This window comes from Anomaloglossus baeobatrachus, chromosome 6 (assembly GCF_048569485.1).
Source record: "Anomaloglossus baeobatrachus isolate aAnoBae1 chromosome 6, aAnoBae1.hap1, whole genome shotgun sequence".
Classification (NCBI taxonomy): domain Eukaryota; kingdom Metazoa; phylum Chordata; class Amphibia; order Anura; family Aromobatidae; genus Anomaloglossus; species Anomaloglossus baeobatrachus.
The window spans coordinates 462522635-462549135 of record NC_134358.1 but is presented as its reverse complement, the minus strand read 5'-3'; the positions used below and the strand labels follow the sequence as shown (position 1 = coordinate 462549135).

Below are 26501 nucleotides of genomic sequence, written 5' to 3'. Positions count from 1 at the left end.
TTTTCTGTCTGGAAAAAGCTCCACCCGTGTTCATGGGTTGTGTCAGGTATTACAGTACCGCGTCATTCACTTAAGTGCATTTCTGAACACTGTTCATGAGCATCAGAGGTTCTATATCTGCTACTGGGATCACTATGTTTCTCTGCCTTCGTTCCACCCACATTTTTCAAAGAATTTGTTACCAGATATCTTTCTGCGGCTTTTCCTGGGACCAGCAAAGTACTAAGGTTCAAACTGAATAAAAAGGATGACTTACAGGTAAAGTTTGTAAAGGTCCTAATTTCCCATCTGTATTCAGGGGCTGCAAAGTTATATATAGTCAGTGGCCTCTTTCAGATGAACTATATGAAAAATAGAAGATGTAAAGTCAAAATTAGATTTATTTTTTTTACTTGCTTATATAGTGCTATTAATTTCCGCAGCGCTTTACAGATGTAGGGGCTCAAAATTTCATTCTCTTATTGATATGTCTTTTGAGTTTGGTAAAAAAAAAACCACCAAAATGTAGAGAACATAAATCTTGTAGATTTCGTTCTTAAGCCTGCTTTACACGGTACGATCTATCGTGCAATTTCACGATCGATCGTACCTGCCCCTGACGTTTGTGCGTCACGGGCAATTAGTTGCCCGTGGCGCACAAAGTTGTTAACCCCCGTCACACGCACTTACCTGCTGTGCGACGTCGCTGTGGGCAGCGAACATCCTCTTTCTGAAGGGGGAGGGACGTTCGGCGTCACAGCGACGTCACACAATGGCCGGCCAATAGAAGCAGAGGTGCGGAGATGAGTGGGACGTAAACATCCCGCCCACCTCCTTCCTTCCGCATAGCCGGCGGGTGCCGCGGGACGGAGGTAAGTGGTGTTCATCGTTCCCAGGGTGTCACACAGAGCGGTGTGAGCTACCCCAGAAACGATGAGCAACCAGCGCCATATTAATTAAACGAGATTATGAAACCGAGCGACGAGTACATGCCTCACGATTTGTGAGCGATACTGCGTCGCTCGGAGGTGTCACGCAGCCCGACGTTGCAAGCGATGCCGGATGTGCGTCACAAAAACCATGACCCGACGATCTATCGCACAATAGATCGTCTCGTGTAAAGCACCCTTTAGCAGAATTGAAACCCAAGACCCTAGTGCTGTAAGTCTACAGGGTTAACCACTGAGCCACCATGCTACGATTCAAGCCACTCACTGCATGCATATTTGGACTCCTATTTCTGGACAAAAAGTGCTATTAAAAGTCAATGCAAAAAAACAAAAGGATCACCCAAAAGCATCAATTTTTGATCTATGTAATGGATCTGATTCTAAACAGTGTTAAGCCCACCTTTACATGTCCGTGCAAAACTCGAACGTTTTGTATGGTCCATTGTGGAGTTCCGTGGGCCATCCATGTGTCATTGTGTGTGTGTATCATCATGTGCTGTCTGTGTGCCATCCGTGTAACATTGGATTGTACACAGACAGCATGACCCTGTATGCGTACACTTGCTTCCAGGTCCACAGTCAGTGCATTGAATATTCATGAGGCATAATGAGCGGGACCTGGAAGCAACAGAAACGCTGAAAACAGCACAGTAAATATAAAAATCCTTTTTTCTCCGTGACTTGGTTGTCCTTCAATACGTGTCACACTGATGTCAAACGGATCACATCAGTGTTCGGTCCATGTGACATCTGTGCTGCTAGCCAGAAATGGACATATCGCTGTGTGGAACACACAGAGATGAGTGTGCTAAACACGGACACACGGTCCATGTGAAAACATGGACATGTGACCAAACCCACTGAATTTAATGGGTCTACGTGTGTCCGTGTCTCAGGCACTTGTGGAAATGGACATCACACGTACTGGAAACACGGACGTGTGAAAGGGGGCCTTAGGAAAACATGTCAAAAACAGATCAGATATGCATTTTAGGGCACGTTAAGAGGCCATTTTTTCAGTCCGAGTGTAATCAAACAAGACATTGCATCATGTTCAGATCAATTTTAGTCTATGGTGCCGCTCACGTGTTAGATTTTTTCCTCAGATAGTGTGTGTCTAAGGCTGGAGTCACACTTGCAAGAGACTCGCGCGAGTCTCACATCGCATCACCCGGCATGGCCACACACTCTCCTGACAGGAGCGGGTCAGCTGCATGTATTTCTATGCAGCTGAGATGCTCCTGTCCGGAGAGCTGCAGGCCATGTCGGGTGATGTGATGCAAGACTTGCAAGAGTCCCTCACAAGTGTGACTCCAGCCTAAGGAAAAAATGCTGCATATCCAAGTTTTATGCAAGTAATTGGGTATGTGAAAATCATCAGATCTCCGTAAAATAACACAATGGAGAAGATGGGTAAATTTTGTTTTCTAACTTCTCCTCACAATCTGCTCTCATTCAAGAGGATCGGATCACACTACGCGGACACTCAAATCAAACTCTAAGCAGAGTTTGGTCAGTGTGCCATTTCCACAATTGTTCTAATGCTCTCGGATGAGAAAATATTCACTCATGTGACCCCGGCCTTATAATGATCAGACAAAATGGACAATTACATACAGATCTAAAGCAGTCAATCAGATAGACGCCAAACGCATTCAAAACTGATGTCAGAACACACAGAGTATACAGGAACACTACCCATAATAGAGTGGTACAGGGATATGTCTTGTTCTACAATTCCTGATATTCATCAAGGTGGCTCCAATCTGTAACCTCACGTACCATCCTCTGTGTGTGATACTTACAGTAAGGCTAATGCCGTACAAAATCATTTCAGCAAAATTCCATGACAACTCAAACATACCATCATGTTATTAAAATTCCAATGAGATAATTATAACCCTCACAGGGGAAGAGAATTTACCTACTTTCAAGAAACAACTAAATATTTTACAGGCACGACAATTCTGCTAAGTAGGAAATTACTAATTCTAAAATTAAGGTAAAATGCTTCTAAAATCACAATAAACAAGTAGCTTGATACTAAAAAAACAATAAATAAATTATGTGTGCCTCCTACAAGAAGTAATGAGGTAGTACGACACTTCCATCACACATGGTGTTGGTGCTATCTTTGTGGTTCTATTTAGATATAAACCATTATCATGGCACAAATTGTAAGAGAGCATTATATAATCAAAACAGATCACTAAATTTCTTAAATCAAATGGCAAAAACTATTAAATAGATATTATGAACTTGGTGAATTTACTTTGAAAATCCATATCATAATGGCTGTATAATCCTTTTTGAAAGCTTCGGCCTATCCAGTGTCTGCCCCCCTAGCCTGATTGACAGCTCATCAATGTCCTTCCTTCCCGCTGCTGAAATCTTAAACTGGTCAGTAAAAACCTCACCTGTCAGTCAGGCTGAGTGAGCAGAAACTCAAGACTTTACATACAATTTTTCTCAGCCCCCTGATGAAGCCAGACATGGTGAAACATGGTACCTCTAGTTGCCTTTAGCAAATTGTATGTAATGTAAATAACCCTACACTAACCAGGTAGCAGTGTAGGTTTAGTGTTTTGAGACTTGAGCGTTCATTGTATAGCAGGTCTTGTAAAAGGCTAATCAAAATATCAAGATTAGTGATGAGCGAGCACTACCATGCTTAGGTGCTCAGTGCTTGTAACGAGCAATCGGATGCTCGGAAAAGTTCGACTCGTGTACCGAGTATAAATGAAAATCAATGGGGAACTCAAGCATTTTCTGGAAGATCTTCGGGAAAAATGCTTGAATTTCCCATTGACTTCCATTATACTCGAGTGGAGGCCGTCCAAGCGTCCAACTGCTCCTTACAAGATCCAGTAGATAAGCTAGAAAAGAGAAGCGCTGATAGGGTTTTACCAGATTAAACACACGGTTAGCAAATGGTAAATGCACTCACCGATTGAGGTTGTGAGAGGTCACAACTACCACAGATAGCATGAGATAATGGCGGCTGCTGCGGCCCCACGTGTTTCAGACTTCAAAGTGGAGAGGGAGAAGGGGTTAAACCCGCGCAATCCGCCAGTAATACAGAAGGAGATGTTGATAAATTAAACAATCTTTTATTCCATGGGTCTACGTGTTTCAAGGTCTAAGACCTCTTCTTCAGGACCAGTAAATCAACAATCATTGAGTGTTGATTTACTGGTCCTGAAGAAGAGGTCTTAGACCTTGAAACGCGTAGACCCATGGAATAAAAGATTGTTTAATTTATCAACATCTCCTTCTGTATTACTGGCGGATTGCGCGGGTTTAACCCCTTCTCCCTCTCCACTTTGAAGCCTTACAAGATCCAAGCAACCGATGCTCGCTCATCACTAATCAGGATTATACAGTCATTCTAACTGGATTTTGAAAGTAGGCACACCGCCCTCTTCAGGTCGAAGAGACTCATAATGAGGTATGTAATTTGTATTGTGAAATTAATTGACAGATCTCCTTTAACCCCTTAATGCAAAATGAAATATATCATCGCCAAGAGCTGAGATCTCTCCACATGCGGTAGATGCCAAGTATGTTACATTTTTGGCATCTGTCGCTAACAGCAATGACTAGAGCTGAGCTCTGCTCACTGTTGACAAGCATTAAATAATGCAGTCAATCTGTGACACTGGCTTTTAAATAGATCAGCTACCTGAGCTCAGTCACTCCAGCTCACATTTGCCCCTGCAACATAAATGCAGTTCACCAATGGATTACCATGGCAGTCGGGGGTGTGCTGAAAGCTCCCAATGCTGCCACATTGGTTTTCCTGTGACAATCAGCCATAGACTGAGCTTCAAAAGAGATTACAATTGTGACTAGAGCCTGCAAAACTGTGTTAGGCCCCCTTCACATGTTCGTGAAAATCACGCATGTTTTTCATGGACGTGTCAAAGGTGCGTATTGTCCTCCGTGTGCCGTTTTTATGGCACAACGTGTGTTCTTCATGTGTTATCCGTGATAACACACGGAGAACCGGAACTTTATGCTCACCTGCCCCTGGCGTTGCTGTCCATGGTGCTGATCTTCGGTCTTCGGTCCTGTCGATTCCCCGCTGCTGCTGCTTCCGGCCCGCAGTGGAGTGAATATTCAATGAGCATAATGAGTGGGGGTTGGAAGCAAGTGACAGCACCGGCAGAGACAGTAGTGCTGGAGAAGGTGAGAATAGAAATTTTCTTTTTTTACAAACACGTGTGTTTTCTCCGGTGCGTGTCACACGGATCACATCCATGCGGTCCGTGTGCAGGCCGTGTGACACCCGTGATGACGGAGAAAAATGGACATGTCTACCTGTGGAGCACACGGGCACACAAAACATGATCCATTCATTTTAATGGGTCTACGTGTGCCCGTGTCTCCGGCACGTGAGTAAATGGACCAAACACATACCGGAGACACAGATGTGTGAAGAGGACCTCAGTTAGTGAAGTCTATAGTATAAGCAATCACATTATAGCAGACTTAAGTCACAAACAGGACTAAAAAATAAAGATTTTAAAGTTCTAAAAAAAATAAAAAATATATAAATTATTTAATCACTCAATGTTCCCTCATTAAAAATAAAGGAAAAAAAAAGTAATAAACATATTTGATATCGCCTTTTCCATAAGTTTAGTTCACCAAAATATAAAATTATGGATCTTGAAAAAATAGGTCACAAACATTTTTTACAACTATCACCGCTTGAATAGAAAAATATAATTGCCAGTTTGGGGTTTCTGTAATTGTACTGGCCTGTAGAATCATGGGCCATTTTTACCTAAAAAACAATACTGGAATTATTGTTTACTATTTATTCCCACTTGGATTTATTTCCCTTCATTTTTCAGTAGATTTTATAGTCAAATAAATGATTGCATTCAAAACTACAACTTGTAACAAACAAATCATGAAAAAAAATAAAAAGTTATGGCTCTTAGGCCTCTTTCACACATCCACATAAAACACACAAGTGTTTCACGGTCCATGGTGAAGGTATGTATGTATGCGCGTAGGGGTCCGTGTGTGCGCTCTATGTGTGCTGTCCCTGTGATATCCATGTGACATCCGGATAGCACACGGACAGCATGAGCTGGTATACTTACCTGTCCCTGGTGCTGCTGTCTCTGCCTCTGCTGATACATCCGGGTCAGCAGTGTGCAGTGAATATGCAATCAGCGGGCCTGGAAGTAACAGCAGAGGCAGAGACAGCAGTGCCGAAGATAGGCAAGTATAAACATTCTTTATTTTTTTGTCACCTGTGTTTTCTCCGGTACGTGTCACACGGATCACATCAGTGTGTGGTCCATGTGACACTCATGCTGCTGGAGAACAATGGACATGTCACCGTGTGGAGCACACGGACACGTGTGTGCTCCACACTGACACACGCTCCATGTCAATCACGGACGTGTGTGCTAACCTATTGAATTTAATGGGTCTACATGTGTCCATGTCTCTGGTACGTGTGAAAACTGACGTCACACATACTGCAAACACAGACATGTGAAAGAGGCCTTAGAAGAAGAGGAAGGAAAAATGCAAACGTAAAAGGAAAATTGCAGAGGCAAGCGGTAGATTCAACTCAATGAATCCTGTTCACACAATGCTGTTCTCTTTCCTTTCCTTTTATTACCAGTCAGTAGTGAATCCTGTACAGAGAAATAAACTTATACTCTTGTTTTGTGTATCTAGTCAAATTGTTCACACATTTCTGTATTTAATATGTATTTAGCCAAATTAGGACAGAGAGAAAAGTAAAGTTTAGCTTTAGGGCTCCTTGAGATTGAGCTGTCATAAGTTTGGAGGACTGGAGGCATCTGAGCCCTGAATGTTGGGTATTGGGTCTGGCCAAAGTATTTTACAATCTCTGAGATGATGAACAGCTTAGCTGAGCCTCTGTGTTCCATATTGTGGTGATTATGCAACAAAAAGTCTCTGCAAAGTCATAAAAGAATGATCTCTAGAAACATTTTCCACTATAACCTGTATAAGTGAGGAAAGCTGTGGTGGAGTTGAGACAAGCTTTTGTGAAGGGAGCGTGCCTACCGGTCCTCCTACAAATTTACACACAACCACCTCACCATTTCTATCAATGTTAATTTTTGATAAAAAAAAGAAAAAAGTCACCCACAAAACACAAGAGCAATCATGGTCAAACCCCCATCTATGAGATCTGCAGGGCTACAGGCCAATATGGTATTAGAGGTCGGCCCGATGCAGAAATACCATTTACCAATCGGCGCCATCCTGCCAGGTCACTTGTAATTTACCTCCAGTTTCCAAGTTTACAGATCTATTTTTTTTTACAGTATCAGCCAGATTTTTTCTGCAGATACATAACGAGAGATCATACATGAATGTATACTTGACCAAAACATGCAGATGCTACAAGATTGTGTGTCATGGTAGAAAACGTTCTTAGGGTAGGTGCACACATTAAGTATTTGGTGTAGAAATTTCGACACCATTTCTGCATCTCTTGGCAGGAAATTTGCAGTGTAAAATACGCACATTTTTCACACTTTTGTATGCGATCTTAACATTTTTTTCCATGTTTTTTTTGGCCCAGATTTTTCCCCATTCATTAGTATGGGTGTAATATGCAGCAAAATTGCTGAAAGAATTGATATGCTGCAGATTTAAAGCGCCACTCCAGCAGGTTTTTTTTTTTAAGACCTGAAGTGGTGTTTTAATCTACGTTCCCTGCCTCATACTTATGTACTGGTGTGCTAATCCTTATTGGGCGCTGCACCAGTTCCGTGGCGTCATCTTGTGCCTGTAAATTCTGACTGTCTGAAAGTCAGAAGTTATGTCACAAAGTCTCAATGCAAGTCTATGAGAGCCGAACATGGCCAAAACGAGGCTCTCATAGAGTTGTATTGATTTATCTACTCCATGAAACACTGTGGTAGATCACAAATCACAGGACACCAACTGGAGAGATGCTGGAAACAGATAAAACCTGCGGCAGTTCAGTATAGAGCCCCCTTCACACGTCCATGATAAAACCTCACTTTTTTCACGGTCCGTGATGTGGGTGCGTCTGTGTGTGCATGTTCCATGTGTGTGTTCAGTGTGTGCTGTCAGTGTGTCCCCCATGTGCTATTTGTGATAGCACATGGACAGCAGGAACTTCTATACTCCCCTGTCCCCGGCGCTGCTGTCTCCAGCGCTGCTGCTTTTGGTTGCACGGTGAAGTGAATATTCATGAGCATAATGACTGGGCTCAGAATCAAGTGACACCAGCGCTAAAGACAGCAGCGCTGGAGACAGGTGAGTAAAGAAATTAATTTTATTTCAAAGACACGTGTTTTCTCTGGTACGTGTCACACTGATGACACATGGATCACATCAGTGTGTGGTCCGTGTGACACCCGTGCTGCTGGATAAAAACAGACATGTCACCGTGTGGAGCACACGGACACGCGTCTGTGAGAAAACAGGGACATGTGCGCAGACCCATTGATTTTAATGGATTTGCGTATGTCCGTGTTTTCGGTATGTATGAAAACAGATGTCATACATACCGGAATCACGAACGTGTGAAGGGGGCCTAAGTCAGAGGACAAGAGACTTACATTTAAAGTACCTCTCCAGTTGTGAAATAAAAAATGCTGGAGCTGTGCTTTAAATGTGCAAGTCAAAAATAAGCAACATGTGCATGAGATTTCAGGACTCGCATTCACTTTGCTGGCACCAGGAAACCCTTTAGATTTTGTGAGAAAACTGTTCAGAAAAAAACGTGTCAAAAACCTGACAAAAAAATGCAACATAGCCTTAAAGAGGATTTTCACCCAAAACGATGTTATGAACAACAACCTCTGCCCCTTTTGTTGTTCAAGTAGGACTGTAAATGGGAATGAACCATATTGATACACCCCAGTGCACTTAAAATCTAATTTGCATATTGATAAAAAGTGAGATTTCTTCATAGGAGATGTGGACAATTGAGAACCTTGACCAAAACTGCACTAGAGTTCGTTGTCACACTAAGGTGCTGTTGTCAGGATCCCTTTAATGTCAGCTCAACCTATTGATTGCAGTGAGAACATCCATACATCTACTGTTTATGGCAGGGGTGGGGAACCTTTTTTCTGTCGGGGGCCATTTGGAAATTTCTACCAACCTTCGGGGGCCGCACAAAATTATCAATGTTTAAATGACCCTTCTATATTGGGTGAAGCAATTAATTAACTGGGGGCATGGGGCTGGGGGCACAGACACCACACGCGGGGCTGGGGGCACAGACACCACACGCGGGGCTGGGGGCACAGACACCAAACGCGGGGCTGGGGGCACAGACACCACACGTGGGGCTGGGGGCACAGACACCACACGCGGGGCTGGGGGCACAGACACCACACGCGGGGCTGGGGGCACAGACACCACTGGAGGGGCTGGAGGCACAGACACCACTGGAGGGGCTGGGGGCACAGACATTACTGTGGGGAGGCACAGACATCACTGTGGGGGAGGCACAGACATCACTGGGGGGGAGACACAGACATCACTGGGGGGGAGGCACAGACATTACTGGGGGGAGGCACAGACATCACTGGGGGGAGGCACAGACATCACTGGGGGGAGGCACAGACATCACTGGGGGGGAGGCACAGACATCACTGGGGGGGAGGCACAGACATCACTGGGGGGGAGACACAGACATCACTGGGGGGGAGGCACAGACATCACTGGCGGGGAGGCACAGACATCACTGGGGGGGGCTGCACACAGGACTGGGGGGGGCTGCACACAGGACTGGAGGGGCTGCACACAGGACTGGGGGGGCTGCACACAGGACGGGGGGGCTGCACACAGGACTGGGGGGGGCTGCACACAGGACTGGGGGGGGGCTGCACACAGGACTGGGGGAGGCTGCACACAGGACTGGGGGGGCTGCACACAGGACTGGGGGGGTGCACACAGGACTGGGGGGTGCACACAGGACTGGGGGTGCACACAGGACTGGTAGTCTGCACACAGGACTGGGGGGGTGCACACAGGACTGGGGGGGTGCACACAGGACTGGGGGGGTGCACACAGGACTGGGGGGTGCACACAGGACTGGGGGGGGTGCACACAGGACTGGGGGGTGCACACAGGACTGGGGGGTGCACACAGGACTGGGTGATGGGCTGCACATATGATTGTGTGGGGTGCACACAGGACATTGGGGGGCTGCACACAGGACTGGGGGAGGGGTGCACACAGGATTGGGGGGGTGCAAACAGGACTACTGGGAGATGGGCTGCACACAGGACATTGGGGGGCTGCACACAGGACTGGGGGAGGGGTGCACACAGGACATTGGGAGGCACACTGCGCTGAGAGTTTCATGCAACTCTGGGGGAGAAGGTTTACAGAGCTGGTGTGGGGAGGCACAAAGCATTGGGCAGGGCACATAGCAGCAGAGGGTCGGCGCTGGACTCACAGCAGCATTGCATTCACATCACCAGAGTGCAGGAGCCGGACACACTGCATCAGAAGGAGAAGGCAGGCACTGATCTCCGGAGGGCAGGGGGCGGACACACAAGGCTGGAAGCTGTGAGGCTGCTGTGGACCCGCCCACAATTGGCACTGGCCGACGGGAGAACACATTGCAGCACAAACAGCAATGTGTGGATTTAAAGGGCCGGCGGCAGCAAGACCGCGGTGACAGCACCAGCACTGCCTCCCCCGGGAATCTGCCCGGGGGCCACATAAAAGGTCATGGCGGGCCGCATGCGGCCCGCGGGCCGGAGGTTCCCCACCCCTGGTTTATGGGGACGTATGATGTTCTGCTAAAGGTGAAAAAGATTGAGCGTGTTCAACAACTAGTGATCCTTTTATTTTAGAGAGCGGTTTACTCCCCAATGAAAACCCCTCCATATACTGTATGACCGAGCCCAGCCTGACAGATGCGAAAAGGGCATAAATGAGACCTCAGTTGCACTTTATGGTAAGCGTTCCTCTAAATCACACAAACAAGTCAGTTGTGGTTCTAGGGTCAACCACTTGGATCCTCTTACGTGTTATGTGGCAGGGTGTATTTTGATGATGGCCCCCTTCTGACCCTGGAGATTGTAAAGTATGGATTGCGAAATTTGGGAGTCAAATCAGCTTGATTTTGCGGCCACTCAGTTTCAGATACTTAACAGAGAAAGACACGAAAAGTTATAATGTGACTTCTTAGTTATGTCGGTGCTGGGATATATATAAGGCTGAGTTCACATGTCGTGTAATCCTCCGTTAGAATGGATCTTGTAGAGATCCAATGGGAAAAAAGTTGTACATATCTGCTGTTAAATAACTGATGTCTGTTGGATCCGTTTTTTAATATGGAAGTCTATGAACAACGTATCCGTTAACAGATTGCTGTAAAGTCGTCCATTTTTCTTGCATTTGTAATGGATCCGTTTTTGTCTTACAAGATCTGTTTCAAGTGGAAAATTAATAGCAATCTGTTAACGGATCTGTTCTCCATAAACTCCAATGTTAATAAAAACAGATTCGTCAGAAATCAGTTATTTAACAATGGACAAAAAAGTTGTGTCTGCAGAACTTTTTTCCCAACAGATCTCTGTAGGATCTGTCTTAACGGATGATTACAGGACATGTGAACATAGCCTTACTATGTTGTAAACACTTAAAGGCAGATCTCTAATTATTTTTACTATTCTAATTTTGTCTGATAATGTCACCTACTTATTTCTTCTTTTATTCCTTTTATTTGCAAGAAACAGTAATAGAATAATACAAAGCAAAAAGGAAGTTATATACAGTATTGTTACAGCCTGTGCATGCGGCCCAAATAGATGGATGACTCTCTCTGGCTGAATAAGACTTCTCAGAGTCCCAAGCCACAAGCAAAATGCCACCGGGGAGTATTGATGCTGAATTTCTGTTCCATCAGGCTGTGATGTGAGAACATAGAGAATAAACAGGAAGAGACGGAAAAAGAAAGAAAACAAGGAGAACAGAACCATACCAATCTAATCTACAGCGATACCTCATACTCAAGAGTTAGACCACCGTCAATCCATCCAGGGAACCCAGACGTGAAATTTAGCTGGGCACCTTCTATTATAAAATATGACTTTCTCGTGTGATATTGTGGTTTAGCCATCATTTTCCCCCTAATAATTGTGGAAGTTCTGTCTGCCATCCAGTGGAAGCAATTGTCTTTTGCCTAAAAATAAAATTTCTCTGAGATATACTGTATTTGGGTATGATCCTGCCTTTTATCTATCACCCTGCCACCAGGGGGAGCCGGATCTCTGCAGCAGAAGACACTACACAGAGCAACAAGAACCAGGAAGTAGATACAAAGTGTGTGCTAGTACACTGCCTCACAGCACAGCTGGGGAGCAGAGCTGCGGGACGTGCGAGGAATGGTCAGGCAGGCTGGGTCGAACACAGTACGGGCAGAAGGAGGACTGGAGGAAAGAGCAGAAGCGGAGTCGAGGTCAGGCCAAGGTCAGTACCAGAGGAAGCAACCGAGTAGGGAGGTAGGAGAGGGAGGGAACAGAGGAATGGGTGAACGACTAGGGGACGGAACACAGACAGGGAATGGGGGCACAGGCACAGACGGATCAGGATAACACTTACAGGACCAGCAATCACAGGCAAAGCAGCGCTAAGCTTAGAGCCGGCGCTGGTTCACTGGAGATGTCAGTTTTTAAAGCATCAAACCTCCGGAAGTGAGGCCCGAGAGAAGGCTCCGCTCCGTAGCCATGTGGACGGGGAGGCCGAACCGTGACATTATCATCATCTAATAATACAAACAAGGCCAGCTTAGGTTAACATATCATAGGAATTAACAATAGGAAGGACAGCAACCAAAAAACACTAAGCCAAAAGCTACTTTGGGTCAATTTCAAAAGATACAACAATATTAGTGTTAGTTACTGGGTCATAATAATTGAGCCCCCTGAATTATATAATGATATGTGCTATATAGCCAGGTCAGCTACCTGGCAGGGCCTTTGGATTCGGCTGGGTTTCTTAAGCCCTAATAGGCATCAATGTCATACAAAATGGCCATTTTTGGCAGGATTTGTCACCCATGTCATGTATATACAGTTAGGTCCAGAAATATTTGGACAGTGACACAAGTTTTGTTATTTTAGCTGTTTACAAAAACATGTTCAGAAATACAATTATATATATAATATGGGCTGAAAGTGCACACTCCCAGCTGCAATATGAGAGTTTTCACATCCAAATCGGAGAATGGGTTTAGGAATCATAGCTCTGTAATGCATAGCCTCCTCTTTTTCAAGGGACCAAAAGTAATTGGACAAGGGAATCTAAGGGCTGCAATTAACTCTGAAGGCGTCTCCCTCGTTAACCTGTAATCAATGAAGTAGTTAAAAGGTCTAGGGTTGATTGCAGGTGTGTGGTTTTGCATTTGGAAGCTGTTGCTGTGACCAGACAACATGCGGTCTAAGGAACTCTCAATTGAGGTGAAGCAGAACATCCTGAGGCTGAAAAAAAGAAAAAATCCATCAGAGAGATAGCAGACATGCTTGGAGTAGCAAAATCAACAGTCGGGTACATTCTGAGAAAAAAGGAATTGACTGGTGAGCTTGGGAACTCAAAAAGGCCTGGGCGTCCACGGATGACAACAGTGGTGGATGATCACCGCATACTTTCTTTGGTGAAGAAGAACCCGTTCACAACATCAAGTCCAGAACACTCTCAGTGAAGTAGGTGTATCTGTCTCTAAGTCAACAGTAAAGAGAAGACTCCATGAAAGTAAATACAAAGGGTTCACATCTAGATGCAAACCATTCATCAATTCCAAAATTAGACAGGCCAGAGTTAAATTTGCTGAAAAACACCTCATGAAGCCAGCTCAGTTCTGGAAAAGTATTCTATGGACAGATGAGACAAAGATCAACCTGTACCAGAATGATGGGAAGAAAAAAGTTTGGAGAAGAAAGGGAACGGCACATGATCCAAGGCACACCACATCCTCTGTAAAACATGGTGGAGGCAACGTGATGGCATGGGCATGCATGGCTTTCAATGGCACTGGGTCACTTGTGTTTATTGATGACATAACAGCAGACAAGAGTAGCCGGATGAATTCTGAAGTGTACCGGGATATACTTTCAGCCCAGATTCAGCCAAATGCCGCAAAGTTGATCGGACGGCGCTTCATAGTACAGATGGACAATGAACCCAAGCATACAGCCAAAGCTACCCAGGAGTTCATGAGTGCAAAAAAGTGGAACATTCTGCAATGGCCAAGTCAATCACCAGATCTTAACCCAATTGAGCATGCATTTCACTTGCTCAAATCCAGACTTAAGACGGAAAGACCCACAAACAAGCAAGACCTGAAGGCTGCGGCTGTAAAGGCCTGGCAAAGCATTAAGAAGGAGGAAACCCAGCGTTTGGTGATGTCCATGGGTTCCAGACTTAAGGCAGTGATCGCCTCCAAAGGATTCACAACAAAATATTGAAAATAAAAATATTTTGTTTGGGTTTGGTTTATTTGTCCAATTACTTTTGACCTCCTAAAATGTGGAGTGTTTGTAAAGAAATGTGTACAATTCCTACAATTTCTATCAGATATTTTTGTTCAAACCTTCAAATTAAACGTTACAATCTGCACTTGAATTCTGTTGTAGAGGTTTCATTTCAAATCCAATGTGGTGGCATGCAGAGCCCAACTCGCGAAAATTGTGTCACTGTCCAAATATTTCTGGACCTAACTGTATGGGTCAAGAACAGTCAGTAAATTTAACTCTGTACACCTATTTTTTGTTTCTTACACTACAGTAGATAGGTCATGTCAGAGGCTTGTAGCAGCAGTTATATCTCCTCTCCCCATAGAAGAAATATACCCTGCTGGTAATTCATGTTTATAGGGGGGGAAGGAGAGATAGCAGTCATCTGATTGAGAGTTCAGCAAACAACTATCTCTTAGGCCTCTTTCACACATCCATCCAAAACACTGACGCTTTGAACGGACATGCTGAAGGTATGTATGGCCCTCCGTGTGCCGTGATTTTGGCACACTAGTGTTGACCATGTGATATCCATAAAAGCACACAGAGAGCATGTACATTTTACACATCTGTCCACACCGCTGCTGTCCATGGTGCTGATGTCTGCAGTGCTGCTGCTTCCGGGTCCTCAGTGCAGTGAATATTCATGAGCATAATGAGTGGGCTTGTAAGTAAGTGACAGCAGCGTCAAAGACAGCAGTGCTGGAGACAGGTGAGTCATGGAAAATCATTTTATTTCAAAGACACATGTTTTCTCGGATCACATCAGTGTGTGGACCGTGTGACATCAGTGCTGCCAGAGAAAAACGGACTTGTCTCCGTGCGGAACACACGGACATGCGTGGGCTCCATACAGATACACGGTCCGTGAGAAATCACTGATGTGTGTGCAGACCTATTGATTTTAATGGGTCTGCATATGTTCATGTCTCTGGTATATATGAAAGTGGACATCATACGTACCGGAATCACGGACATATAAAGGGGGCCTTATGTACGGGCACCTTTATGATTTTCCTTGCAAAACCTTTCAGTGATTTTTTTTTTAAATACCTTTTTCTGTCAATTTAACAGAATCATATAGATAATTGTACTTTTTGCTTTATGCAGATTTATATACAGAAGTCAATGATGTCCAGTCCTCTAGTTGGAAAATGGAAACACAATGAAATCCATAGAAACAACTGATCTGTGGGTTTAGATGAGAAGTCAATTGTCATTTTTTTTTCTCCACACAAATGTACAATAAAACTGCATCTCAAGAGCAAAGACAAAGACTAACCATTTATCAAAGAAGAATTTCACTAGTAACTCATGGAATCAAAGTTTGCTATTTCCAAGTTATTTCTGCATAGGCAGAACAATGTCAGATATGAATATATAGGTTCATCGGACTTAAAGGGGTATTTCCACCCTGACAATCCTATCCCAATATGTAGTAGGTGTAATAATAATATTAGCAAATACCTCCAATTAGAAATGTAGTATAGTTTTCCTGATTAGTTATGTCACTTACCTCATGTGCAGAGCATTGCAGCTTAGGTATCCATGGTTACGACTACTCATATAGTATCACTTAGTTTGTTGCTAGTGGTCATAACCATGGATACTTAAGCTGCTGTAATGCACTGCACGTCACACAGAATTTTGCACAAATGTCGCCAACTGTCATGGCAGCATTGGAGTCTGTTCACATTGCAATTTCTGACACTCCGCCAGATAGTTTCTCTAGTGTCTGGGATCAACACAGGCAGACTCGGGCATTAACCTACTGTGTGCTGATTTATTCGCAGGTTAGCAAGAGTTAATCTCTGCTGGTCTGCTCGCTCCTTTAATCACTTGTTGCTAGGAGACCTATCATATCTATTTGCCTGCGGAAAAATACCAATCTCCTGATAAGAAAAATACTGAGAGCACACGGTCTCTTCCCCACTATATCAGGTGCTCTTGTAAATAATGGGAGAAACATAATACCAAAAAAACCCCACAAGAAATACAAAAGTGCAAATAATCAAATACAACGGGGAGAATCTCCCTTTTCTTGCTCATCAAAACAGAAAGAAAATTCCTCTCCTGCAAGAAAACAGACTTTAAGCAAAACAAAAAGAAAAACAAATACCCTTAGGTGTGGATCAGGCAATAAAGCAAATAACTTGCAACTTATCTGGAATGGGACAGGCACAGGATAAATGGAAGGACAAACTCCAAGCCAATTCAGAGACTGAGAGACAACAACAATAACTGGCCCCAGCCAGCAGACACTGCTCTACTATATAACCCAGGCTGATCTGCAATTGGGCTTCACAAACTCCCAATTAACTCCCACACCTGTTGAGGCACAGTCAGCTTCACCCCCAGTCCTGATCACCAGAGGGCGCTCCAAACCATCACCCCCTCGGATGACATTCACAACAGGAGGGGGAGGAAAATCAGATCAGGATTGGTCAGGTACAGGACCAGGAAGGAGGCTCAGGCTTCTCCACCATTAGAAGTATCCCTGAGAATAGGGATAGAATCGAGTTCCCTAGCTTGAGGGACAGCTTAGGAGCCCTGGCTCCCTGCTATCCCAAAGTCATTGTGACAGCACATGAGGTAAGAGATGGCTATATCAAGGGAACTATACTACATTTTTAATTAGATGTATTTGATAATATTCTTATTATTATTATTATTATTATTATTACTACACCTACTACATATTGGGATAGGATCTTGGTGATTGGAATACCCATTTAATATGCATTTTTGATTACATATGATGATCACGTTTGATCGACTCTATTATATGTACTTGTTGTACTGACCCTTTTGTGAAAAAATAAACCCAATAGAATTCCTATTTTCTATAACTCATATTGTGTACTTCATAGCCTTGCTTGCTTTGTATATTTAAAGTGATTGCATCTTCTATATTTACTACTAATTAAAGCCAGATGCTGCGAAATATTTTTTTAATAAAACGTTTTTTTGAAATGATAATTTTAGCCTATTTTCTTACCTCCATTTACAGATATGCTCTAGAGTCGCCACATAGAACACAATACTTTGGCAATGACTCTCTTTAGGAGAGCGCTCTGGGCATGCTCCGTGACCTGTGCAGAGGTCACTGTACAAATATTGGGAGGTGGCGAGCTATCACCTTTTTCTTTTGTGAATGGTTAAAGCGCACCAATCACCAGGATTTTCCTATATAACCTAAAGCCAGTGCTATACTGGTGCTATCATGCTGATTCTATGTATACATTTAGTTGTCAGCTAGGATGTAAAGGTTTTAAATCACAAGCAAATAAAGTTTGTAAAATGAACAGTTTTTTGAGTGGCAGCAGCTGCCGATCAGCTGATTGCTGGGATGGATATTCATAGTGATTCCCACCCCCTGCCTCTCTGTCCTTCCATTATCTATTATTTATGCTAATTCCATTATAGAGGTTTGTGGTATAAATCATGGTGACTAAAAGGACCTGTGCTGACGTCATACCCATGTGACTAGAAGGGGCGGGACCTCAGCCAACAGAAAAATAAGTTGCTTCCTGGTATTAGCTATGTTGGCTGAAGCCTCTCCCCTTCTGGTCACATGGGTATGACATCAGCACAGGTCCTTTTAGTCACCATGATTTAGAGACAACCATTAGGGTAGATGCTAGAGTGTACGGGCTCCTGACATAACTTGTCATGTGATGGGGCGTGTCCAAAATGCAGCCTGATGTTTCCAGAGGGAATAAACATTCTTTCTCTAAGTCCATGTGGGCATAGAGTTGATTATAATAGAAGCGGGGGTCTGGGGGTAAGACCCCCTGATGAGGCGGATTCAGAAGGGGGTGAAGTCCCTCCTTGCATGATTATAGTGCACAGGAAGAAACATCGCCACACCCAGCAACTAAGTGAGTCATGGCCACCAACCAAGCCAGCAACGTCCACTATCTGGGTAGGAGCCTGTACATTCTAGGCTCCACCTAACCATTAGTAAAACATGTCTATAATGGAATTAGCAGGAATCATTATCAAACCCCCACTTCCGGTATTAGAAGCTGCAGCGGCTGTCAATCAAAAAACTGCTCATTTTACAATCTTTACTTACCTGTGTTTCAAAACCTATACATCCTAGCTGACCACTAAATGTATGTATAGATCAGCCTGATAGTGCCAGTATAGCACTGGATTTAAGTTATTTACGAAAATCCTGGTTATTGGTGTGCTTTAAACCTGTGTTATCTCTATATATTACCTTTCATTGTAGTCCTATTCCAAATTTAAAGAATTATTCCCATCTCCAGGATCTTATCCCGATATGTAGTAGGTGTAATAATAATATTAGCAAATACCTCCAAACAGAAATGTAGTATAGTTCTCCTGATTTATTATGTTGCTTATTTCATGTGCAGGGCATCACAGGACCTTAGATATCCATGGTTATAACCATGCAACAGATAGTGAGAGTTAGTTATGACTAGTGGTCGTAACCATGGATACCTAAGGTCCTGCAATGCCCTGCACTGTAAGTGACATAGTGAATCAGGAGAACTATACTACATTCTAATTGGAGATATTTCTATTGTTATTATTATTACAGCTACTATATATTGGGATAGGATCTTGGAGATGGAAATAACCCTTTAAGTGCAATGATCCTATATATACATATCTCACCCATTGTTCTGCTGGTTACTAGCAAAATTCTTCTCCAATAAATGGTTATTCTTACCCTAAATTTAGGGCTAGCCTTTAACCCTGTGCTGCAAACTTCATCCCTGACAGGTCGTCTCATATTTATATCAAGTTCTTGCCCGCTGTAATTATTGGGTACTGTATGGAACTGTTATGCGGACACTGTATTTGGTGCAATACTTCTATTACTAAATTTGAAAAGTCTAAGGCACAATTTTGTGAAGTTTCATAACGCTACAATTGAACTCACTATCTATGTAACGGTCTCCCATATATTTTGCATTAAGAGATCCACTAAACGTAAGCCCTGTACATATGCAAATATAGAATTATACTATTTACTTAAAGAGAAATTATGCTCAGAAAGTTACATTGTTTAAATCAGGTTTTTGCGTTCAATGTATTTCTGAAAAATGTCTGATAAACATATGTTTGGTAATCACAATCTGTATTAAATACAATTAATAGAAGCCTTGAATTCTTCCAACTGGCTAATCGGGCTTTTTTAGACTCTAACGTCCTTTTGTTTCAGAAAACAACATATTAGCCACAATGAACCGTCTCTGATGATATAAGTTGAACTCAAGCATCAAATGAGTGTGTGGAAAGGTGATTGTGACCGGAGTGGGAGCAGGTTAGCGGTGATAATAATCTTTATTTTTATATAGTGCTAACATATGTTGCAACGCTTGACATGCATGATCATCTGTATGTCTTTGGAATGTGGGAGGAATCTGGAGCACCCGGAGGAAACCCACACAAACAAGGGGAGAACATACAAACTCCTTGCAGATGTTGTCCTTTGTGGGATTTGAACCCAGGATCCCAGCGCTGCTAGACTGCCGTGCTAACCACTGAGCCACCGTGCTGCCTCCATATTCCTGATTGTGATTGGTGGATGCTGTGTTATCAGGTGTTTGCAGAAGTTTAGTCTGATATTCTAATAATGACTCCGTTGATAAGGAGCCTGATGAAAACTCTTTCTTAAAGGATAGGTAGTATGAGTCTAAAGTAGCTGCAAATAAACAGTGCTAAATTAAAAAAATAAAAATAAATGTAACACAGAAACCTGATCTAAACAATAGGTCAATTTCTGATGATAGTTTCCATTTTATCACTTAGAATTATCTAGATATGTACATTGTGTGACTGCGCAAATATAGGCAATTAGAACCTCAATAGTTTAAAGACTTTCAGCTAAGACAGCAAAAGTATAAAAAAAAATAATTGGGAAATATTGGGAACAGCTTACATTTGATCATTAATTCCAATTATCCTCTCTATCTATCTATCTATCTATCTATCTATCTATCCCTCTATCTATCTATTATTATCTATCTATCTATCCATCTATCTAGTATCTATCTATTATCTATCTGTCCATCTATCTATCTATATATATATATATATCTATCTAGCCATTTATCCATCTATCTGTCTATGCCGCCTATAAGACTACAGATACAAACATACAAAGTAAATTTCACCCAAAATATATGCCGCCTACTAAGAATCACATAACACGATTAGCAGTTCCACAATTTTACTTTTGTCGTTTTTGCAAAGCTTTTTTTTTTCTTTTTACAAAATGACATTTAAAACCCTCAAAGTGGCGTCACTTACATACTTATACAGACATGAATTTAGTTCAGTTATACAATGCTGAAAGGAAATACAATATAAAACAATGTTATTATAAAGCACACGAATGACTACATTCCATCTGACTGCCCATGCACTTATAATAATAGAGTTCTTCATACAAAGAAATACTGTTCAATACATATTTCAACTTGTGGGACTGGGGAAGAATGTATTCCTGTAAGAAATAACAGACTTTTCACACCCAACTTTTTTTTTTTGCTGCTAGAACAACGCTCAGCTCGCAATCCTTTTGTTTTACCAGATGAGCTAATCCCTATTACTAGTTTCATTTGTAAAATCGCACTTTAAAATTTATTTTACTGTAGACTATATATTTAGTTATCTATCCATCAGTGCATATATATCTATTTTTTACAATTTTTCCATCCATTATCTATCTACCTATCTCATCTATCTATCTATCTATCTATCTATCTATCTATCTATCTATCTATCATCTATCTATCTATTTACCTATCTATCCTTCTTATCTATCTATTTATCTATCTATCTATCTACTGTGTCTAGTTGTACTTTATCTATCTATTATCTATTTATTGATCGATGTATCTAATTATCTATCTACTGTGTCTATCTATCATCTATTATCTATCCCTCTATCATTAAATCTATCTATCTATCCAACTATCTATCCCTCTATTTATATATCTATCTATTTCTCTATCTATCTATGATTCTATCTCTTTAGGTATCCCTCTATTTATCTATCTACTGTGTCTATCTGTCTATCTATCCATCTATCTCTCTCCATGTATCTTTCTATCATTGATCAATTTATCTACTGTGTCTCTCTGTCTATCCATATATCTATCTATCTATCTATCTATCTATCCCTCTATTTCTCTATCAATCCATCTATCTATTTATCTATCTACTGTGTCTCTCTATCTATCTATCGCTGTATCTCTCTCTATGTATCTATCATTGATCAATCTATCTACTGTGTCTCTCTGTCTATCTCTATCTATCCCTCTATCGATCTATCTATCTATCTATCAATCACTATCTATCTATTTATCTATCTACTGTATCTATTGATCTATCTCTCTCTATGTATCTATCTATCTATCTATCTATCCCTTTATCTATCATTGATCAATATATCTACTGTGTCTCTATCTCTGTCTATTCCTCTATCTATCTATCAATTGATCTATCTCTATCGATCTATTTATCTTTCTACTGTGTCTCTATCTATCCCTCTATCTATCTATCTATCTATCTATCTATCTATCTATCTATTTTATTCTATCCATCCATTTTCAAAGGACTAATTCTTTGAGACAACCTTCCCGATCATCTTACATCCTATACGTTGGCCCTCATCTGTAAGAAGACCGTCTGCTTTATAAGACCCGTTTCACTGTATATACAATATCACCTTTAAAAAGTCAAGGTTCCGATGATCCCAAACCTTACAGTGTAGCCATAGAATTTACTGTTACATTTCACTACATGCATACCCCAGATAAATTTAGCTTGTGTTGCATATAATGATATAGGCAGACCGCAGCCAAAGCTGTAACGCTGTCTAAACGTCACTTCGCAATGGAAGCATTTAAAATGACATGTCGCCTTAAACGTATCGCACATAACAATAATTGCCATACTTTTAATAAGAACTATCACAAACTTCTCACATTTTCCATTTAGCATTAAACAGAATATGTTAAATTCATTATGTATAACACTGTAAGAAAAGATTAGATATAGATTGCTAATTCATTAAACTATAAAGTGCAGCCAATTATATAGAGTCCTCAAGTAAAGTGTCCAAAAGTGTCATTTTGTGATGTTCCTCAATTGTTTTCTTGCTGACTCATGTATATAGTGGCTCATGTATATCATCTATGACTAAGCCAACTCTGGGGTCACAATAGTGATAGGCTATCCTCAGAATAGGTCATCAATATCTGACATTTGGCGCCCCCACTGATCAGGTAGATGGAGGCGCTGCAGCGTACAGGTGAGCCCTGCAGCCTCTTTATTGTTTACCTTGGTCCTTGGACCTGCATGCGTTAGTAGAATCTGCACAATAAACTGCAGCGTTGTCCCATTCACTTTAACTATATGTTGTTTAACTATTTAAATGATTAGGAAGCCACGATGCTCGGCTTTTTATGGGGTTTTTTTTGGGCACTAGGTGTCTTTTCCATATTTAATAAGAGGGACCAATATGTGTCCATTACACCTATGGTACCAAAGTGACTGGTATGTTGAAATATCCTTGAAAATGTTTGTTTAAATCGTATTATTCACATTAGTAAATACTGATACATTATTTATTTGGGCAATCCCGATTTGGTCAACTTGTTGGTAATGATAGGGCAGATTACATAGTAATTGTGAATTTCCATGTCAATAACGTGGCTAATAGTTGCCTCAGGATTTGTTAATAAAACCCCTTATATATGACTCGCTTCTATTATGATTATTTGCAGATGTCTTTTAAGGAAGTCCCTCTACAATACTTAGAATGAGACTCTTGAAGACATGAACTTTCTGCCTTAAAAATGTACTTAAACCATAAACCGTCCCTCATTCCAGTGTTGACGAAAATGCAAATAAATCATCAGATCCCGTGTGACAGTTGAAAAATTTATTTTTTCTATCGTTTCCTTAAAGATTCATATGATATTTGGAAAATAATTAACCCACTAGGCTTCTATCTGGTTGTAAAGTGAATCGGATATCAGCTGATAATTTATACCCTATTCAACTACCATCATATAAGTTATTTCATGTCTTTCACGATATAAAGAATGCAAAGTTGTTATTTCCATTGTTACCATGGACTGATGTGCACATCCACACATCTGTGGGTTTAATAAGAGCGACTGTGGAGTCTTCCTATTATCATGAGATATAGATATCCCCCTGCTGGGATCATCATCATAATTAAACACAATAGCTCATGCTGTATATATATTTTACCCTAACCGATATATGATACAATAAAGCACCGACTGCTGCAAATTACCACTTTTTTAATTCTTATTTTCATTCCTACATTTGTATATAAATTATTTTCCAGACTGTAAATTATATTCCACGTCTTGCATCTATATTTGTTAAACGATCCAGCGATGCCTGGAAACAGAACTTATGGGGTCTCATAATAAGCTTCAAATAGGTTTCTAAAACAACAAGTATCCTCTATTGTATCACATACCTGTATCTATCTATCTATCTATCTATCTATCTATCTATCTATCTATCTATCTATCTTTCCATCTATCTATCTATCCATCTATCTAGCTATCTATCTATCCATCTATCTATCTATCCATCTAGCTATCATTCTATCCATCTATCTATTATCTATCTATCTATCTATCTATCTATCTATCCATCTAGCTATTATTCTATCTATTATCTATCTATATATCTATCTATCCATCTATCTATCTATTCATCTATCTATCTATCTATCTATCTATCATCTATCCCTCTATCTATCTAACAAATCAAATCAATCTATCTATCTATCTATCTATCTATCTATCTATCTGTCTGTCTGTCTGTCTGTCTGTCTGTCTGTCTGTCTGTCTGTCTATCTATCCATATATCTATCTATCCATCCATCCATCTATCTATCCATCTATCTATTATCTATCTATCATCTATCTATCTATCTATCTAGCTATCATATATCTATCCATCTATCTATTGATCGATCTATCACTCTCCTCCAATTTTGTATTAACCCCTTAATGGCCATAAGCAATTTTCCTAACATATGATAAGGTTATTTGGCTCCATTGTAAATTGCCCCTCCTGTGTATGGGTGATTGAGATTTCCAAGACTGTGGGCAGCACCTGGGACAGGTATTAATCTGATACTGTCAATAATAATGTAATAGTGACATCTGGGGTCCATTAGTGAGGACCATGAAACATAACCAAAGACATTGTATATAATTATTTGTGACATTTCATATTATTATTATTTGTTTATGGTTGTTGTTTTCTTTTCTTGTAAATATTATGGAATCTACTTAGTCAATATGCACTATAATTGTACTCTATAAAGTCACCCTGTCGCAGACAGCACGGCCTGCACCTGATGACCCCGGGCACTGACCCATGTGTCACACAATCTATGATGACATCTCAGATAATGAAGCTTCAGTGCTGAGCTCTGGTAACAAAGTACAAGTAGAAGAGACGACTGTAACACAATAGATCACACTCCCATAAGCTGTCAGTGTCACTCTGGTGCCATCCTCCATGTGCCAGCAGCACAGGGCTCACAGCTGGCACGGGCTATGGAGGACTGTACTGATGACCTCTTGCAGAAGTACTTGGGTGAGTTTGCCCAGCAGATGCATCCCTCCCTCCTCCTGCCATTGTATAAAGCTCCTCTGGTATCTCAGACGTACTGTACCTTGGGCAGCAGCCTTGTCCTCTCTCCCCTTAAGTTGACTTTCTTGTTTCTTCCTCCATCCACTTGTGTGGGAGCCTGGGCTCAGTGCACGGTGCAGATGAGCAGGGCTGATGTTATCTGTGGTGGCTGCTGTGCCTCCTCTCCAGGAGAGTAATGACTGCTGCCTGGTGTAGATCATACATAGATTACAGGGGAGAGGTGTGAGCCTGATAGCACCTCACACTGATCCGCCCTGTGCGCCTCCCAGCCTCCTGCCTGAGACACCAGGGGCTGCACACCCTGCACAGGAGTCACAGGGCACCTGCCTCATCATGTCCCCTGCTGACCCCTGCTTGTCCTGCAGGCATTGTGCCAGGTGATGAGTATAATCCCTGTGTGTCAGTATAGTAACACCAACCTCCCAGGCACCAACCTGTCCCTTTATTCTTCCCTTCTACACAGGTTGGCTTCACCCTGATAGCTCCTTGGCTGCACTCTCACCTCTGTCCTGTATCTTCTGCAGGAGTTTCTGTATCCTTCTCTTTTCCTTACATCCAATACTAACTTGTATAAGGAGTAGGTGCAGGGCTGGAGATGCTCTAGGTCGCCCCCAAGGGGATGAAGAGGAGTTGGTACAGATGTAAAGGAGGCTGCTGTGTATAGCTGAGCTGTGACCTGTATGTCACCTGTGGTGGATGTGTTGGCATGAAATGACATGTGTTCTGTAATATGACAGGGGTTAGAGCTGCGCCATAACCACTTCCCTTCTGACCTAGCAAGTGGAAATATTCACTCTCATGTTTATCAAGCTTGTAGTTAGTTATGGTAAGGCTGGGGCTACGTGGCGACACCGGTCACGTGGGCATAGATCGCAGGTGAATGGGGTCACATTAAATAAATGGGGTCACATTGCCAGGAACAACAGAAAGTCACAAAGAGTCAGAACTAGTTGTATTTTTTGAGATTTGCTTGTTGCAGGTCTCAATGTGACTCCATTCAGCTGCGATGTAGCAGCCACATAATAATAATATAATAATCATTTTTATTTCTATAGCGCCAACATATTCCGCAGCGCTTTACAATTCAGAGGGGACATGTACATAGAGTAGGGTGTAGCCCTGCCACCCATGTTGTGATCATAGTAGAGCGTTAGGATATGTCCACATGCTGCGTACAATACCTGCTTTTTGGTAACATTTTTTTTGTTGCGTTTTTCACCCATTCAAATGGATTGAGTGCAAAAACGCTGAAAGAATTGACATGCTGCATCTCGCCAAACGCAGGGGTGCTCAAAATACACGCGGAAAAAAACTGCTTGCATGAGATTTCAGAAAACTTATTGATTATGCTGGTACTGTATAACGCTGT

At 42.0% G+C, this 26501-nt stretch overlaps 1 protein-coding gene across 2 annotated transcripts in view; it reads right to left on the bottom strand.

Moving 5' to 3' along the window:
- SATB1 (SATB homeobox 1) overlaps positions 1-25303 on the bottom strand; it is a 255722-nt gene extending 230419 nt beyond the window's left edge. The window contains exon 1 of one of the 2 annotated variants that reach the window (XM_075315301.1): positions 25155-25303. The gene's annotated coding sequence lies outside the window, so the exon portion shown is untranslated. The remainder of the gene's footprint in view (positions 1-25154) is intronic. The other variant, XM_075315298.1, reaches the window with a different exon arrangement.
- Positions 25304-26501: the final 1198 nt, after the last annotated feature.